This window comes from Macaca thibetana, chromosome 9, assembly GCF_024542745.1.
Source record: "Macaca thibetana thibetana isolate TM-01 chromosome 9, ASM2454274v1, whole genome shotgun sequence".
In the NCBI taxonomy this organism is placed as follows: Eukaryota; Metazoa; Chordata; class Mammalia; order Primates; family Cercopithecidae; genus Macaca; species Macaca thibetana.
The window spans coordinates 48,208,662-48,229,674 of record NC_065586.1 but is presented as its reverse complement, the minus strand read 5'-3'; positions in this window follow the sequence as shown (position 1 = coordinate 48,229,674).

Here is a 21,013-nt window from a genome sequence, read left to right as displayed (position 1 = left end):
CTTGTTGAAGTGCTTCTCTTAAGAAAAGAAGAATGAGGGCAAGCATGGTGGCTTACACCTGTAATCCCAGCACTTTGGGAGGCTGAGCAGGGAGGATCACAAGGTCAGGAGATTGAGACCATCCTGGCTTAACAGGTGAAACCCTGTCCCTACAAAAATTTTAAAAAAAAATAGCCGTGGTGGTGGGCGCCTGTAGTCCCAGCTACTCGGGAGGCTGAGGCAGGCGAATGGCGTGAACCCAGGAGGCGGAGCTTGCAGTAAGCTGAGATTGCACCACTGCATACTGAGATTGCACCACTGCCTGGGCAACAGAGCGAGACTCTATCTCAAAAAAAAAAAAAAAAAAAAGAAAAGAAAAAAAAAAGAAAGAAAGGAAAAGAGAAGAAAAGAAGAATGAAAGCAAGCAAGAAGCAAGGTAGATGGAATACTATGCAGCTGTAAAAAAGAGGAAATCATGTCCTTTGCAGCAACATGGATGTAGCTGTAGGTCATTATCCTAAGCAAATTAACACAGTAACAGAAAACGAAATACAGCATGTTCTCACTTATAAGTATGTGCTAAATATTGGGTACTCACGGACATAGAGATGGGAACAATAGACACTGGGGACTACTAGACGAGGGAGGTAGAAGTGAGGGCAAGGGGCAAAAAACCAATTGTTGTGTACTATGCTCACTACCTGGTGACAGGATCATTTGTACCACAAACCCCAGCATCACACAATATACCCCGGTAACAAGTCTGCACACATACTCCCTGAATATAAAATAAAAGTTGCAAAAGTTGCAATTATTTGTTTTACAGAAGCAAGGTAGGGGTGGCTCTCATACAGCTAAGGGCAATAATTCAGTAAAGGGGATTGTTGGGGTCTTACCAGTCAACATTCATGGCAGTTAGGGGATGTGGTGAGGCACCTACATTATCCACCATAATCTGTAGCACTATTTTTTAAGAATAAAAATATGCTGCAAAACATGTACATTTTACACATTAGGGATAACCTGATGGGGGAGAAATGGAGTTAGAAATGGGTGAAAATTAAAAATAAAAACTAAAGGAGTTTTCCTCTAGATTGTTGAATGATGAAGTTCTATTGCACTTTTCTGTACCTGTGATACAATAAAAGATTGATATAAATAAATACATAGTGATGAAAAACATACATAATTCCATCCCCAAACACATACTTACCCTTTAAAAACACTGCATTGCCAAAACTGAGGCAGCCTTGTGAATAGCTGTGGTCTATAATTTAGGAGGTTTTTGTTGAGCTTTTGTAAGTCGCTACTAATGAGTCAGTGTTCAGCCACTGTTCAGTTGTAGCTTTTAATTGCAAACTTTGGGACACTCTAAATTAGGGGTATATGAAGCCAGATTCACTAAAACCCAATGCATGCTGATGGGCTTAGTTATTTTTTCCCAGTGTGGACTTACGTTCAGCCTCAACTCTTAACGTATATTTGCATTGTGAAGAAGAAAAAATTTTGCATTTTGATTTATTGATGCTTAAGTCCACAGGCACGTTGTTCGCTAAGGCCTGATATTCAGGCTGTCTCAGGAGTAGTATTTTTCTATGCTTGCTATCTTGCAAACAGAATAAAATTTATGTTACACAGTTCAACCATTTTGTCTTGTTTCCTGATCATCCAAATGCATAGTTACCTTACCATAATATCCGGACTAATATTGTTATCCTCACTACCTCACTTGAAACACACAAATCAGACTCCAGTCTAACTTTTATAAAGGTAGTCTAGAATCAGGAGTCCAGCAATATTGTGGAAGCAGTTAGCATACATCTCTATCCCAATGCAGCATCCAGTATCCAGTACCCAATACACACTGCAGTATCCAATGCAGTATTTTAATGTCTAAAAGAAAAGGAAATCTAGAAACCATGAATAAAATTAATGAAACAATAACCCCTATAGGTATCTCTGTAGAAGTCTGGTGTGATAGCATGAAAGATCCAGACCTCAGAGGGAAGGGCTCGGGGTCTTGGTGTTGTCTCAGAAACAGAACACTTAGCTTTGGGCTCAAATTTACCAGAGGATGAGCTGAGCAGCTCTGCTCAGAACCAGAATCATTTAAGGATTGTACCTAAGTGATAGGAAGAAGACAATACTTACACTCTCTCCCCAGGACAACGAGAAATGAAAAGTAAACATGCTTCTGCCTAGAGCTTTGGGTGGGTAAAAATGTCTTCTATATCTCCCGTGGAATTAAACTCATAAACCTGCTTCATGTATGCAAATGAAATCAAAAGTTTGTCTAATCCTATGAATAAAAAGTAATTCACAAATTAGAAAAAGGTTAAATCTAGCTCCAAACTGTTGAAACTCGCAGGCAATCTAATAAAAATAAAGCAATCTATATCAACAATTATAAAAATTAAAATGTATAATATGTCTACAGACAAAAATAGCCTCTGCTGAAGATGTGCTTACATAAAATAAGAAAATAATCTACCATGAGAGAGAGTCAGAAGACATAACAAACTGGAAATTGAATAGAAAAAGGAAGCACAAAGGAAGTATATGAAGAAAATCAATATAAGAGATCAAATTAATTAAATAAAAAAATATGATTGACAACAACAAAAATTTATACTTTAAATAGAGTATAAAATTGATTTAAAAATTTTTTAATACTAACAGTTAGAAAAAAGAGAGGACAAATTTCCAAAATCAGAAATAAAAAATAAAAAGACATCAAATTTAAAAATAAAGGATATTAAGGTCAACTTTTGGAAAATAAATGTAAACATTTGAATAAAATAAAAAAGTCAAAAAATTTATTACAACTGACATAAGATCAAAGAAAACATAAATTGTCCTTTCTCTATTAAAAAGCTGCATTCTTTAAAAAAACACATAAAAACCTCTTCACAAATAAAAGAGCAGTTTCAGAGGGCTTCAAAGGATAAGACTGGCAAACTTTAATAAAAGAATAATACCAAGTTTATAAAAATCTTTCTAAAGAAATAAAAAAGTCAGAGCACTGACTATTTTATTTTAAGAAACCAGAGTTAACATAGTATTTAAACATGGTGAAGGCATTATAAGAAAAGAAATGTACTGGACAACCCACCTATACACAAAACCGAAAACTCTTAAAGATAATATTTGTTTAAAAGTCAGTAATACATAAAAATTATAACATACTATGTCCAATTTAGGTTTATTTCTAGATTGCAATTTCGTTCAGTATTCAAAGATCAATCAACATAATATATCTTGTTAATGGAATAAAGAATAAAAGTATATTATCTCAATAAATACCTAAGTATAATCTGATAAAATTCAACCTCTATTGATGACAAAAATTAAAAAGAATTTGAAAATCTAGAATATATTTTTCTTAATCTTAAAAAATTCATCTGGTATTTTAGCAACCAGAATGCTAACTCTCGTGTGTTCATTCAATTTTGTACTGATTTTATCACATTTCTATGTGACAAAATAAGGCAAAGAAATGAAAACAAATGAATAAGAATCAGAAAGTAACAAATAAAACTATTTGTAGATAATATGGAACTTTAAAGTATAATTACTAATTGCAAAATCTATGAAGAATAGAGTAGGAAAATAAATTTCATGATATTCATATAATGGAACATTACATGACTAGACAAAATGAATGAACTAAGACTTTACATAAAAACAGAGTTGACTGTTTTATAAATACATTGTTGAGTAAATAAACCAGACATAAGAAAGTCTGTATAATTCTGTCCATAAAATTTCAGAAGTTGGCAGGACTAACTTGTGATGGTAAAAGTCTGTAGAGTGGTATATTTGAGGAAAAAGAAAAGTGTAATGATGGAAAGGGGACATGAAGGAGGATTATGGGTTCTGCTAACATTTCTTGGAAAATGCAGCGATCATGCCAATCTGTTCATTTATAATTATTCACATGGCTATACTCTTATCATTTGTGTACTTTTCTGTATAATAGAATATGTTTTTAATTTTTGGAGTTTGCAATCAAACAAGGCACAGAACAGATATTAGAATGCTACTTTCTGTGTAAGAAAGGATGAGAAATTAATACCTATCTATGTAATCCATCTACACACAAAAAACAGGAAGCAATGCACAGTTGTTATTTTTAAGAGGAGAACAGAGTTAAAACAAAATTCTCACAGTATACTTTTTATGCACTTTTGATTTTGAACCAAATAAATATTTCACATATTTAAAAAATAGACTTGAAAAAGTAAGTTTAAAATAGAAAAATCAACTGAAACAGACTTTCTTCTTTTGTTACTATTTAGAAAATAGAACAAAATCATTGTTTGTACACTATCAACCAAAACAAATTGGTCAAGCAAAAAATTTGTAGGTTTTTTTTTTTTTGTCAAAGCCTATCAGAAACTTACGAATGCAAATGCACTGCATTCCAGAAAAAAAGATAAACATATTATAGAATAAAAGAGACCAGTGGCTCGTGGGGAAGTGTGAAGAGGAAAATTTTATCACTGGTGAGTTTTAAGAGAAACTACAAGAACTTTAATAAACTTGCCAGGGCCCAGTGTGAGCCTGCATGATGGTGTGAAACTCTGAGGCACCTGGGCTACAGAACAAGTCTGCCCCACACACCAATTCTTTCCCAAGGGTCTTCCCTGAATGCTCCTGGGTAGTGTGTGTCAATGGCAACACAGGGCAGTTGCTGAGATGCCATTGAGGTGCATGGACCCTCCCCCAAGGGCAAGGCAAGAATACTCCACAAGCAGAGAGGCAGGAATGGATTTATCAAGGCAGCCAGGCTTTCAACAACTGAACAGCTGAGGGCAGAGAAAGAGAGCTGGGAGAAACTATAGTTGGATATTTTTACACTCCTCTGAGTAATTGATAGAGTAAGTATATAAAAAAGTAGTAAAATACAGAATTTGAAAAACATTGTCATGGAATTTGACCCAATTGGTATTTATAGAACACTTCACCTCAAAACTGCAGAATACCCATTATTTTCAATTGCATATAGAGCAGTCACCAAGATAGACCAACATTCTGGGTCACAAAGCAAGTTTTAATCAATATAAAAGAATGGAATCACACAGAATATATATATTCTCCCACCACAGTATAAACCAAAAATAGAAGGCTAAGCCCCCTACCCCAACCATCTGAATGGATGCCTCCTCTAGGCCAAAGACATTCTAAAGTTAACCTAAAAATTTTGTTCAGGCCGTGATAGAAGGGGCACTTGGACATGCTTCATTATACCCTCCCCAGTTTTGCAATTCAGGAAAAGCCAGCCAGCATTAACATCAACATAGATCTTAAATCTGATCAGACAATCTATTCTCTTTGAAGTTCACTACTTGGAGGCTTCATCTGCATGATAAAAGCTTGTTCTCCACAACCGCTTATCATAAACAAGATATTCCTTTCTATTGATAATAACTCTTTCAATCAACTGCCAATCAGAAAATTTTTTAATCTACTTATGATCTGGAAGCTCCCCCAAATCCCCACACCCCACCAGATTGGTTAGATCTAGAAGTTGTCCCACCTTTCTAGATTGAACCAATATAAATCTTACATGTATTTGATTGATGTCTCATGTCACCCTAAAATGTATAAAACTAGGCTGTGCTACAACCACCTTGGGCACATGTTCTCAGGATCTCCTGAGAGTCGTGTCATGGGTCATTGGTCACTCATATTTGGCTCAGAATAAATCTCTTCAAATATTTTAGTTTGACTCTTTTGTAGGCAATAAGGATTTTAAATAAGAAATCAGTAGCATTAAGGTATCCAGAAAATTCCCAAATATTTGACAATTTAGTAATACCAGTTTACATGACACATCAGTCAAACAGGGAATTAAAAAAATTAAAAAGTATTTCAGTCTAAGTTATAACTAAAACACTACATATCTAATTGTGTGACTTATAGCTAAAGAAGTGCTTAGAGGAAATTAAATGGCTTTAAATGATTGTATTAGAAAATAATAAAGGTCTCAACCGAATTATCTTAGTTTCCAACTTAAGAAAGTATAAGTAAAGCAAATTAAATCAAAAATAAGTAAAAAAAATTAATAAATATTGGAATCAATAGAAAAATGACAAATAAAAAATTGGTAACTCAAAACTTTGAAAATAATTTTAAAATGGGTCAAAATCTAGCAATATTAGTTAAGATACAGTGAGAAAATGCAAATATCTAGCAAAAGAAATAAAATAAGAAACATAATTATAAATTTACAAACATTGAAAGGATAATAGGGGAATAGCGTAAAGAATTTAATGACAATAAATTCTTCGACATAAATTAAGTGAACAAACCCTCGAAGAGTAAAACTTACCACAGTTAATACAAGAAGAAATATAAAATAAAAAAATCCCAATATTACTAAAAAATTCAACTCATACTAAAAAATATTTCCACAAAGAAAATCCTAGGCCCAGATGACTTCTTAACAATTCCATGAAACGTTGATAGAGATAATGTGAATTCTACACAAACGTTTTCAGAATAAATAAAAAATTCTGCACAATTTTTTATACTACTAAAAAAGAGTGATGGGTTATTCTAACACATTTTGTGAAACTTATAAAATACTGATAGTAGTACCTGGCAAAGACATTGGAAGAAAAAGCTACAGATCAATCTCTCTCACAAACATGGACATAAAATCCTTAATAAAATGTTAGTAAACCTTTCCCAGCAATATATAAAAATAATAATAAATCATGACCAAATAGAATTAATCTCAGGAATGCAAGGTTGTTTCAATATCTGTGAATCAGGCAATGTAATTCACCACATCACCAGAATGAAGAGAAAAAAATGATCACCTCAGTACATGCAGAAAATCATTTGATTAAATTTACAGCCCCTTCATAATAGCTTTTAGGAAACTAGGAACATAAAAGAAATTCCTCATTCTGAAAAAAGGACATTTAAACAACAAAACAAAAACAAAACCTCTAGCTAACATCACTCTCAATGATAGAATATTGAATGATTTTCCACTAAAATCAGAAAAAAGAATATATCTACTCTCTTAGTTTGTATTCAATGTTGTACTGGAAGTCCGAACTACTGAAAAAATAAAGAAGGAAGGGAAGAAGGGAAGGAAAAAAGGGAAAAGGAAATAAAGATTGGTTGAGAATAAAAGAAATAAAATGTTGACTGTTATTGCTTGTCATAATGACTGTGTATGTAAAATACTCAATGAAATCTACTAAAAATCTACTAGAAGTTAAAATTACATTTAGTAGTTTTACAAGAGGCAATGTCAATATACAAAAAACAATTATATTTTTCATACTAGCAAATAAGAATTGGCAGAAAGTTATAAAACAATAATATAACTGTATTATGTAAAATATTTAAGAAAAAATTAGCAAATAATATTCAAGTCTCATACATTGAAGACTATAAAATATTGCATTTAGTGATTGTTTAGGAATTATAGAAAGAATTTTTAACTTAAAAGTTAATATTATTTCACTTTGCCATCAATATGAGAACCTTATTTTGATATGGTTTGATATTTATCCTTGTCCTTTGCACTGTTATTGCCTATATATATAGGCATATACACACACACATACATACATACATACACACAGGTATATAATTATTGCTTTAGAAGTTATGTTTTCTAAAGAAATTAAGATAAAAAATTATATGGGCTGTCATGTTTCTCCATATGTTTTTTTTATTTCCTGGGCTCTTTATCTCTTTCTGTTAATCTGAATTTCCGTATGGTATCAATTCTCTGCAGTCTGAAGCAATTTCAGTAGCTTTTGTGTGAAGAGATGTAAAGACAAATTCTCCCAATTTCTTTCCCTGGAAATATTTTTACGCTGTTCTGATATTGAAGAATAGTTTTTCCAGTTGTATAATTTGTGTGCATGTGTGTTAGTGTATGTGCACATATACACCCATGTGCATTTTCTAGCACTTTAAAGGTGGTGTTTTTCTATCTTCTGGCCTCCATTGTTTCCTCTTACAAGTCAGCTGTCATTCAAATTATTGTTTCCTTGGATGTAATATACATTTTTCTCTGGCTGCTTTACAGGATATTCAATCTCAATCTCTCTCTCTCTCCCCCCACCCCCACCTTTTGTCTTTCTCCCTGTCTCTCTCTGTTTTTTTTTTCCTCTCTCTCTCCCTCTCTCCTTCTCTCTCTCTCTCTTTCTTTCCCTACCCACTCTCTCTCTTTTTTGCAGCTGGACTATGATCTGAATAGATGTGGTATATTTATCCTACTCCTTAGTACTTGTTATTCTGAGGAATCAACTGATTAACTAAAAGCTCAGGATTTTCAACAGAATCCTTTCACTCTAGCTGTTTGAACCACTCCCTATGACTCCAGCCATTACATAGTCAAAGAAATCTCTATTCAACCCACACTTGCCCAGCAGCTTTTGTCTACCTGTGTTTCTGCATATCAGCAATTTAGTATTTGGCCAAAATCTTGAGACCTGCTACTGATTTTTGAAGTTCCTTCTCTACACAGCTCCCTTTTCTCCAGCACCCTGCTTTGCTGTCTCTAGCTGCCTCGACCTTTCAGAGCCTCTGATTTCTGTAATCTCAGTTCCTCTAAGCCCCTGAACTTTCTTAAGTCACTATTTCCCTGCAAAGCAGTGCAGAGTGTCCCTCTGCAAAATGCCAGGGCAATCACAGGGCTCACCTCATGTGTTTCTGCCTATCTCAGGAAGCACATTGCTGTGTTGCAATGTGATTCCATAATCTAGAAGCTTTGCCTAATATACTTCTTTCCAATTTTTCATATTTATTTACAGAAAGAGGGATTATCTGGTACCAATTGCTCTGTTACAGCAGAAGAACTTTATAAATTTTTGTTTTTCAAGTTTTTAAACATTCAGAAATTGTGAAAGAATGTTAATAATTCTTAGCACTCTTCTACGTCTAAAAAATTCTTTTTGTGTGTAATTTTTTACAATGACATTTTAAAATAAGTTGCAGGCATAATAATAATTCACTCATAAATGCTTATATATTTCCTCTGAATAAGAACCTTTTCCAACATAACTGTAATACCATTATTATACTCAAAATTAATAATAATCCCATAGTAACATATAATATGCATTCTATATTCAAATTTACCCATTTGCCTTCAAAGTTGTCTCTGTAACTGATTTAATTGTTTAGGAATTATAGAAAGGCCTTGTTTTACTTATTTAATTGTTTATTCTGGATCCAAGGACCAATCAAGGCTCATGCATTACAATGCATTTGTTCTTATTTTTCTATGATCTCTTTTAAACTAGCATAGTTTATTATTTACTGTTTGTTTGCTTGTTTCCTTTTTAAAGAGTCAGGCAACCAGTCTTCTAATTGAATTTTCCACAATTTGGATTTTTCTGATTGTTTACTGATGCTATTGTTCAAAGCATTCCTCTATTTCTGAATTTCAGTTAAATTTAACCTTAGGCTAATGATTTGGTTAGATTAAGATTAGATGTTTTTGTCAAGAATACATCATAGGTGATATTGTAACTTCAAATAACATCTTATCAGGAGTAAAAAATGTCACGATGTTTCACCATAAATGATGCTAGTTTGGATCATTCGCTTAATGTGGTTACCACCGTCTCTCCATTTTAAGACAATATTTTTCCTTTTATAATCAGTAACTGAGCAATAATATGTGTCACTGTGAAATTTTTTTCCAAAAACATTTCACCCACAGGTTTTTGCACCCATTGCTAGTGTTTTCCAGAGTAAGTTTTTATATTAGGGGTTGCAAATTGGTGATTTTTAAATTATACATTGATTAGTTGTCATTTTTGTAAATACTTTTTTAAATTCCCCATAATTTCTATACTTAGAGAAACTAAAAGCATTGAATAAGAGTTAGGAAAACGTCATTTTAAAAATCAGCATTTACAGGTCAGTTGTCCGTTTTGGAGGTATCCTGGATAAAGTTGTAAGGCTGGGTGTTACAAGGCCAAGGGGAAAGTTCCACTTAGCCCTCCGAAAGTTTGCTGAAAAATCAACTTGCAAACAAATTTGTCTGATCATAGTTTTCTGTGACACAGGAGCCTTCAGAATAAAGAGCCAAATATACAGGGAAATTGTCCATTTTTATGGTTAGGTTTAACAAAGTGTGGACAGCCATGTAGAAATGTAACTGAGCTAAAAGGGTATGATCTAATGCTAAGAGCCTGAATGGAGAGGCTCAGCAAGCCTGTCTGTCTAGATTCTTCCGGGCCTCTCCGCACAGCATTTCTTCCTTAAAGGCATGGGGCAGGACCTTCTCTGGAATGGGATCTTATGACCTACAGTGAAACATGGTAGATCACATAATTTCTTTATGGCCAGTTTTTACACAGAAAGGCAGAGGGAAAATTAGAGTAATATTTCTAGGTTTCATGGTTGACTTTGAGGAAAGGGGTTCTGATTTCTATGTTCCACCTTGGGGAGGAAGGATTCTGGCTTCCACGGCTAGCCTCAGGGGAGAATGAGGGGCCAGAGGCAGGAGGAGAGGAGAAGGTCAGGGAGAGACCTGTGCTTCTGAGGCTGCTTCTAAGGCCTTCATTTTGGGAGTTTGTTTCCTGAGTCCCAGCAGTGTCAAGGCCAGGCCAATCTGGCTGGAGTTTCCTTCCTCAAAGGTGAGCTGGTTGCTCCAGGCCTCTGAAGCTCCTAGAGCCATTGCCCGGGGCTCTCCCATGAGCTCTGCAGTTCCCATGGAGCTGGTTCCAGAGAGGGCCTTTCCTTGTTAATTTTGTTAACAGCGAATTTCCCAGTGGGGACATGTGGGCTTCTGGTTGCAGTGGAGACTAAGGGGTATGTATCCCCAATTGACTAAATGCTTGCCAACCAGCTTCTGTAAAAACAGATTTCATACCCAAGGGTACCTTGTCTTTTCAGGGCTGATTATCCCGTTTTAAGCCACGGAGAAATAATCCCTGACAAGCACTCATGGGCATGACTGCAGCACATCCTGTTCCACTTTATCTCTGCCTTATTTGCTTGGAGTGGTCAATTCTCTCCTTAACAGAAATTGAAAGGAATCAATATCTTCCTTCTTAAAACCAAAACAAAATATCAGGTAAAAAGGTCAGCTCTTCTGAGAATGACTCAGCACCCTGAAGCTCAGACACTTTAAACTGGAGGAATGTCATCCTCAGTCATTTTTCCAGGCAGGAGACACTCACCTGTTACTGTGAGCGAGGTGTGTAATGAGGCTTGGAGGAAAAGGGACAAGGAGCTAAAACTACAAAGCATTTTCTCTGAACTTGTTTGCACTGAAGCGTCTCCTTTAATAGCCACTTGCAATATTCTTATTATTTGTCTTGTTTTAAAAATTAAAAAAAGAGAAATTGTTGACAGACCAGGTCACTTGTCCTGAGTTTTATGGCCGGAAGGCAGTGGCGTTACATTTGAAAATCAGGTAGTAGGGATAAGGGGCAGTGGAACTTCTGACCCTAGATTTTTCACAACCCCACTGACAAAGACATTCTTTCAGCTCTATCTAACCCCTTACCCCTACCATCTGGTTTTCAAATGTAATGCCACTGCCTTCCAACTATATAACTTGAGACAACTGACCTGATTGCTCAATAATTTCTCTTTTTCTCTTATTTTTAAAACAAGACAATAAGAATATTGCAAGTGACTACTAGAGGAGATGCTACAGTACAAATAATTTCAGAGAGAATGCTCTATGATCTTAGTTCCTTGTCCCCTTTCCTCCAAACCTCATTACACAGTTCACTCACAGTAACCACACAAAAGAGGAATCCCTATTCCTACTCCATATTTAAGGACACCATGGCTGAGAGAGCTAATTGCCTACAGTGACAGGCACTAAGTCACCTTGCCCCCTCTCCTGACCCTTGTCATGAGCCTCCGATGGACTCTGCACTGTTAACTCATTCCCAACTTACTACCTACTAAGGTATTTTCCAGAAGTAGGACTATCAGTGCTAAAACCAGGACAGTCCAGGGCAAACTAAGATGGCTTTTCACCCTAAATTCCCCCTCCTGGACTAAGCTATTATTCCTTTTATTGTTTATTTTTTCTTGCTGAGAGGGCATCACATTTACTCTACCAGTTTATCTCAATGAAGTCCTTATTCTGCCCAGAGGTAATCCCTGCTACCTTCATACACTCCATCCTGATACCATCCCTGTGTTTTCCTGGTCCTCAGCCATGGTCTCACTTAATTTTAGGTTGTTTAAGCCAAAGAGGAAGATGGATATTTTCCCTGACATGTACCAATCTCCTGTTAGATTAAAGACTGATTGACCTTGCTCTTTGATCTCCTTGAAACTTGTTTTCCCCAGCTTTATTAAGGTATAATGGGCAGATAAATGCGTAAGGAAAATGTGGTATATATACACAATGGTATACTGTTCAGCCTTAAAAAGGAAGGAAATCTTGTCATTTGCGAAAACATGGATGAACCTGGAAGCTATGCTAAGTGAAGTAAGCTAGGCACAGAAAGATCAATACCATATGATCTCACTTACATATGCAATCTGAAATTATGCTGTTTATGATTCCTCTTCATGGGAGGTTTCAAGCCCAGGGAACCATGCACCGTAGCAATATGCATCATTACTCTCCTGATAGGCTTTGGGCCCCTGAATACTCAGTGCTCTGCTCTGACATTCCAGGATCTCACTTTGGTCAGGGACATTCCACACATCGGTGGACTGTCAAGCTGTATGTCATTTGTTCAGATTTACTAATAAACCCTGAAAAAAAAAACAAAAACAAAAAACAAACAAAAAACACCAACCCTAGAAGAACACAGAGTGCGCGCGTGCACACACACACACACATAAAAGGGAAAAGAAGAAACCTACTAGCAGTGCATGGATCATGTGGGCCTTAGATTTCATATCAGCTGGGTTCATATCACTTTGTGTGATTTTAGACAAGGCATTTACTTCTTTGAGTCTAGTTCTCCTTGCTGTAAGAAGGAGTAATGATCAAACGATTTGCTCTCAGGAACAAATTAGAATAGTACCTGCGATACAACAGGTGCTTACTAACACCTAGCTTCCTTTTTTTCTGTTAAGCTGAGAACCATGACTATTCGTCCCCAGAACTTTCAGGCTGTGATGGGCACAAAGAAGTGGGTTTTACTGGATTTCCAGCAGGGTTGGATGGGTCCTACAGGTACGGATGCAGTTGGTGCCTGTAGGGTCAGCATGAATGCCATCTTATAGAAGCCAGAGTGTCTCAATTTCTTGTGCAAGACACGTGGTGACCAGACACCCCTGGGAAGAACCCAGAGTCACTCCCAAGCCCACCTGAGTCCTCGCTGACTACATAGTGCTGAATGCACACGTGGGTACTAATTGAATAAAGCTTCCTCAGGATCAATATGGCTTCACTCCAAATAAGCCTACTATTTAAATAAGCGAAAGAAAATGCCACTCACTGGCCTCTGCTATTTATCTCCTAATTACGATCATATTTGGCTGACTCAAAACCAATTTATGTGTAGAAATCAAACAATTAAAAAGGTCTCATTACTAAAACCTGGACATCCTTTTATGCAAATGAAGTGCTATGATATACAAGGATTTACGATGAACAAACAAAGCTGAACTTGGATGCACATGTGCTTCTAGTCAAAAGAAGTTCCCAACTGGGTAGAGCCCAGGACTGCCTTTGCTGTGTGTCTTTTGTGGAGAGGGGAGCCAACAGCATCGTCTCCAGCCTGCAGCCTGGCACACACAACAGCAATGGAGGCAGAGCAAAGATATTATACTTGATCTTAGCCAAAAGACTGAAAAGCGATAGAGAGCAAGAATATTGTTGCCCACCAAAACAGCCATGCGAATGGCCCTTCCCAATCCCTGGTCTCAGTTGCAAAATCTTCTCTACTCCAAAACCCTGCACATCTGCACATTTTCAGCCACTCACAGTCACAGCCACATTCTGAGGTCATATGTATCTTAAAACTCTAAATATCCACCTACTCCTAGAGAGCTTACCATGTTCTATACTGTGCTAAGTGCTTTATGTGCACTACTAGAATTCTCGCTATAAGCTTTTGACATAGGAACTATTATTATCTCCACTTTATAGATTAAGCAATTGAGTTCCAAGTTCACACAGCTAATAACTAAGAAATAATACTTATACACAGATGTGTCTAACATCAAGGTATGTATTTGTATCTGTTGCACAATACATTTTTTTTCCTACAATCTCTATTTAACCTTTCAATGTCTGACCAAAGTGTCCCTTCACCTATCCCAAAAAAACTGCCCTGATGTGAACTCACGGAGAACTGCAGCTTTCCAGTCCTGCTCTGTCTTTCCAGCCCATCAATCCCAGACCAGTTTCACTTCCTTCCTATCAACCTGGCTGCTGTTGTCAATCATTTCAACTACGTGTTTACTAACTCCCTCAATTCCCCTGATCCCTTAATCTTTCTCTGCACAGGCTCTCATGATGTACAGGTCTGGATTAATACAATTACCTGTTTTGCCCTTTGCGGCCCAGGGAACGTGGAGGCCGCTGGACAAAATCTGCTACATGTGTTTGAGTTCAACCTTCGTGGATCTTTCAGTCTCACTGAAAATCCTTTATCCTGCTCAAGTTGTCTCTCTTTCCTCTTCCCTGCAGTGATGACTCTCAGCCTTGTCTTTGTCTTCAGGCTCCCCACCAGGCCCCTGCCCTCATTCTCTCAGCTGATGAATAAGTGGTCTATGTTGCTGGGAAAATTGAGATCGTTAACTGTGAACTCCTTCAACTTTTCTCTGAAAATATCCCTTTATCTTTCCTGGTTTTTTCCCCACCTGTTGCCAAGATTTCAGATGTCACAGTCTTCAACAAGACCTTGCTTTGTCAAAAAGCCTCACTCAAACTTGTGTTGCCACTGAGTGTCCACTGTGTCTTTATGTTTACTACCCATCATTCCATCCTCTCCTGAGTCCCCTACAACCTCCCTATGGCCACTCTGGGAAGAGTCTGCTCTTCCTCTTAATTGAAATTGGAAGTTTCTGATAGTGCTTACCATACCCCCTTCTGAAACATCCTCCTTCCTTGAAAATTTTTTTTTTTTTTTGAGACGGAGTCTCGCTCAGTTGCCCAGGCTGGAGTGCAGTGGCGATCTCGGCTCACTGCAAGCTCCGCCTCCCGGGTTCACGCAATTCTCCTGCCTCGGCCTCTGGAGTAGCTGGGACTACAGGCGCCCGCCGCCACGCTCGGCTAATTTTTTGTATTTTTAGTAGAAACGGGGTTTCACTGTGTTAGCCAGGATGGTCTCGATCTCCTAACCTCGTGATCCGCCCACCTCGGCCTCCCAAAGTGCTGGGATTACAGGCGTGAGCCACCGCGCCCGGCCCTCCCTAGATTTTTGTGGTAACACACTCGTAATATTTGGGTGGCTACTCGGAGTCTTCCCTTTGACCCTTTTCTTAGTCCACTTTCTCGTCACTGAATAGATTTCATCCACAGACACGAATGCAAATACCATCCATACTCTGATGATCCCAAAATCAATTTCCCAATCCCAGATCTTAACTGAAAACTAGAGATGTGTACTTACATGGCAAAAATGATGTGCCAAGAAATAAACCCAGCCTCCTCTTTCTAAACCTAGTATTTTGGAGGGAAATCTTTGTTTTAAAGACGTTAAATTTGATCAAATTATCCAAGGTAGAAACCTAAGAATTATATTTTAAGCCAGGCATGGTGGCTTATGCCTATAATCCCAGTGCTTTGGGAGGCTGAGACAGGGGGATTGCTTAGGCCAGGAGTTCAAGATCAGCCTGGGCAACATGGCAAGATCCCATGTCTACAAAAAATAAAAAATAAATATCACATTTTATGTCTTCTTATCAATTGCTCTCATACATATGCCCAACTGATATTAAATCCCACTGATTTAATTTTGTTTATTCATTCACTCAAAAATATTTATTTGAAATTTCCTCCATGAGAAGTAAGTAATTTCAGCTGTAATAACGCACAGTGCCAGGGACACCATGCAGTAGGTGCAACATAATGACCCTGTGAGTCATGGTGCTACACCATGACTATAATAATAAGGATAATAATAGGCAATAGGGCCTGCCCTTATGGCTCTTAAAATGTAGCATAGGGACATGACCATAAACAAGATCAGCATCAAACAAGTGAAAAATTGCAAGAAGACATCAGAAAATGATGATTGAGCCAGGAACTGAAGAACGAGGGAAAGAGAAAGAATTGAATAGAAGTCAAATGGCTCCTGTACATAGTACTGTAGGCAAATGCCTCGGGCAGGAGCATCATAGAGCATAATTGCCACTGAAAGGCCAGTGTGGCTGAAGCAGAAATTGGAGGAAAATTGTGCAAAATGAGACTGGAAATTAGGAGGAAAGCAGACCATGCAGAGCCTAGACCACATGAAGGAGCTATGTTTTTGTCTGTTCTATCAGCATTGGCAAGACAGTGAAAGCATTTACAGATATTCAGCATGAGACAGAGAAAAAGAAAAACAAATCTGAGTTTTGAAAAATTTACTTTGGTTACAGTGTGGCAACCAGCTTGGTGAGGAGCAAGGATCAAGGCAGGAGAATGTTGAGGCAGCAATGGCAGTGTATCTGGCAGGAGGGCTGGTGGTCTCTTGAATGAGTAGGAAGGCAATTGGACAGGAGACAGGTGGATGGGTTGGTCAGTTGTTCAGGAGATAAAATCAACACAATGATGTGTTGACTATGGATGATTAAGGAGAAGAGGACATCATGTCAGGTTCCTGGCTTTTCTAGGTGGATAGATGATGGTGTCCTTTACTGACTTGGAGAATAGAGAAAGAAGATTATGTGATGGAGGACAGCACTGGGGACTGTATCTTAATTTCAATTATGAACATATTGGTTTGCAGGGACTTTCAGCCTTCCAAGAAGAGATATGGATTACAAGTTTGAAACTCAGAGGAAGATAATGCTGCATATGAATGTGTGTGCTGTCTGTATGTAGATGATAAGTGATGTCATAATGTAGATGAGAACGTCCAGGGAGAAAAATTTGAGTGAACTGAGAAGACACACAGCCTGTGACCAAATTCTGAAATCTCCAACATTCACTGGTTGAGTGGAAGAGAATAAGCTCAGAAAATAAATGGAGAAGACATGGTAGGAGGGGTAGAAGAAAAATTAGGAGAATGCTGTCTCACGGAAGACAAGGGCAGAGAGCATTGCAAGAAGCAGAGAGTGATTATCAGGGCTGAAGGTGCTGAGAATTCAAGGAAGAGGCCATATGGAAATACCTCTATTCAGTAGAGCTACTTGGATGTGGAATTATGGGAACCAAGCCACAGTAGAGTGGTTAAGAAATATTGTAAAATGAAGAAATAAGATTTTCTTTAAGAAGCTCAATAAAAGAAGAGAGGAAGAGAGCAATAGCTGGGGGAATGAGGTTAGGATTTTACGTGTATTTAATGGAAAGGGTTTGAACAAATTAAAAGCTAATCGACAAATCTAGTTAACAGAAGGAATCTATGTATAAGGGAAAAAATAACCTGTTTCATTGCTCCTGGGAAAGCAAGAGTGGATAGGATCTGGTTTTCAGGATGAGATGTGGCTTTAACTCACAGGAGAAAGTCTCCTTTATTATAACAGCAAAAAAGGGGAGATATTGAGGACAGATGCAGGTCATTCATATATTTATAATTTGGAAGATAGATAAATTCTCATTTGATAACTTGTATTTTATTTTTTATTTTTCTGTAAAATGGATATGAACTGACAAAAACCAATCCTAAAAAACACATGTTATATGATTTCATTTATATAACATGCTAGAAATGATAAAATGATGAGAATGAAGAACAAATTAGTGGTTGCCAGAGGCTAAGGAGAAGCAGAAGTGGGTGTGACTATAAAACGGCAACATAAAGCATCATGTTGTGATAAAAACATACTTTATCTTTGCTGTATTCATGTCAGTATCCTGGATTTGATATTATGCTACAATTTCACAAGATGTTACCATTGGCAAAAACTGAGTAAAGAGTACAGGGAAACTCTCTTATTACAACTTCATGTGAATACACAAGTATCTCAAAATAAAAAAGTTTAATTAAAAAATGTTGAGTAAGGGAGAGGAGGCATGTTTATGCATTTAAAAAGTGTGAACAGTTTCTGAGGAAAGTAAAGAAAGAATCGGCCAAAAAGTCCTAGTAAGATTTCCAGGTCTCTTAGAGATTGGCAACCATGAATTTACAATGACAGCAATCAATCTGCTCTGCTGTGTAGCTTTCATCACCTGCACTCCACCGTCTGGGGATAAGAACAGAGAAAACAAGTGGTTGGGTTGTTCAGGATACAGGTGCACCAAACCTGTGCAATAACAACAGCAAGAAATCAAGGACAATTTTTCTCAGATCCATCTCTGTCCTTTCCATCCTCCCTGCTGCTGCTTCGGTTCAGAATCGTGCTTTTGTATCTCCTCAACATGTGCAGGCTCTTTCCTCGGCTACTCCCACACCAGCATTGTAATTTAAGCAGCTTATCCTTCAAATTCCTGGGCCCAGAAGTGACAACAACAACTGCGACTATGCCTTCATAGCTTCTTATACATTATGTGCTGTATTTATCAGTGTTCCCTAGAGAAACAGAGCCAAAAGACAAACAGATAGACAGAGAAACAGAGAAAGAAAGAGGGACGGAGGGATGTGGGGGAGAGACAGAGAGAGAAGAGAAAGAGAGAGAAGGAGAGGGATGTATTGTTTATGTATTTTAGGGAGTTGGTACACATGGTATGGACCCTGGCAAGTCCCCCTCTGCAGGTCAGGTGGGGATCCAGGGAAGATGCTAGAGACCATGTTACAGCTCCAGTCCAAAGGGACTCTGGAGGTAAAATGCCCTCCTTTCGGGAAACCTCAGCTTTTTCTCTTAAGACCTTCCATTGATTGAATGAAGCTAACCCTTAGTACAGACATTAATGTGATTTCCTCAAAAATTGATTGATTTAAATGCTAATTCCATCTAAAAATGATACCTTCACAGCAACATCTAGACTAGTGTTTGACCAAATATCTGGGCATCACGATCCTAGCTAAGTCAACACATAAAATTAACCATCACATCCATTATAGCTAGAGTGATCACACCATTCATCATTTTAATGAAAGTTATTAATAATTGTTAGAACAATAAGCACAAACTGGGGCTGTCTCTGGCAAACCAGGACATAAGACTATCTTCATTACAGTCTCATCACAATGTGCTTTGATATCTCCATGGGAGTTTCTATGGATCTTTGTGTCCCTAGAAAAAGTTGGTGCCCTGCACACTGTTGTATTCAAGAAATGTTGACTGCCCTTCCTGGCCCATCTTGGTTTTTATTTGTCTGTGGTCTGTCCTCACCATATAGTCCATTCCAGGTACTCCCACCCATCTGAAATCTCTCGGGCTTATCCCAAAGAGGATAGATTCATATTCTGTTAGCCTCTGACACCTCTGAAACGCCTGAAAAGGAACATTACCCAAAAACGAAAAGAGAAGAAACTGTTACCTTGAACTTAAGTGTACACAGGACATGTCCCTGGGCTCAAGGGTAGCTGCCTTTGGGCTGATGGCTACTCCACTCAAGCCCTGATCTGAGCAGGGTCTGAGAATCACACTCAGTCCTAAGACCCATATCTTGGGGTAGCTGTATCCCACCTTGGCATTGTTACCAGGACTGCTTAGTTCTCAGTATTCTGGGTGTCCCTCCTCCCCCAGCTTTTAGGTCTTGGCAGGGACATCTCCATACTAAGAACCTCTACTCCTCTACCCTGCAGAATCCTTTTATAATCCTGAGTTCTATTCTGCTAGTTCTATTCTGATCAAATTGCCTCTTCCTGAAAGCAGGAACTCTGGATCATCACCAAGTCCCAGACTGAAAAACCCACCTAGAACCTAAATTCCTTTGACAGATAAGCATAGCTCTTGGAAATCACTCACTGTGCGTGCAGAGAACTGCTGCCAAGCCCCATGGGCAGGTTCCTGCTACTGCTGGCATGTGGCCATGTCATATTGCTGGTTCTAGTTTCCTGTGTCGCTGCACTATGTCCATCAGCCACAGATGCATCTAAGACTGGCTACTGTCTCCCAGCTTATTTGAGTTTGCTTTTCTGCTCACTGGGAAACTGTAGGCCCTGCCTCAGGGTCTGTTTGCATGTCATATGTGGGCTTGCTACGTGCTCAGTTCCAGCACCAGTTCTTGGACTCTGCCATACTATGTTTTCTGCCCTCAGTAACTAAAAACCTCCCAATCCATTTAGTCTAGGGTTTGTCTTCCCATTTTGTGCAACTGCAGGGAGGATGTTTCGTGCTGTAGTTAAGAACAAAGATGTGAGAACCAGACTGACCTAGGTTGCTCTGCGGTCTGAAGCAGATTACATAAAATCTTCTACCCTCCATCATCTGATCTCACGGTCTTATTGTGAAGATTAAATGATGGAACACATGCAAAGAGTCTGACATGATGCCTGTTACTGAGTCAGCCCTCAGCATCTAAGCCTAATATAGGACTTGAAATCTGGCCCTAGTGTTCTGCCTTTCATCTCCTTTGGGTGGTGATATGCTGGCTAATGTTTTATAATCAGCTCTCTGAATAAAACAAGGGTCTGATTTACAGTGCTTGCTGACTTCCATGGTGTAAATACTCCCATCACGGCCAATTTCATGGTGCTAATGTGGTGTTACTGAACACAGAGTTGAGAAAAGATACACACAAGAGGTTTTCATGAGCTGGTAAGAGCGGGACGCAGCACACCAGTGACACTGGCCCAGTGCTTATGCTCTGAGCTGGACCTTTTATGAGGAACTCCTTTCTGGCTCATGCCCAAGAAGCTATCTCTCCGTGATGTGTTAAAGATCTGTCTGCTTCACATTCTTGGGAGTGACGCTGGATAAAGCATGTAGTCGTTTCATCGCTTCAAATAAGGTATTACAGATGATTCTGATCTGCTGAGATGCAGCAGCCTCTTCGATTGCAGCTAGGGGTTAGGTTAGCTCAAGACATTGATGGTGAGGACTGCCCTTCTGGGAACTTCCCAGAGTTCTCTACAGCACCTCTGCTCAT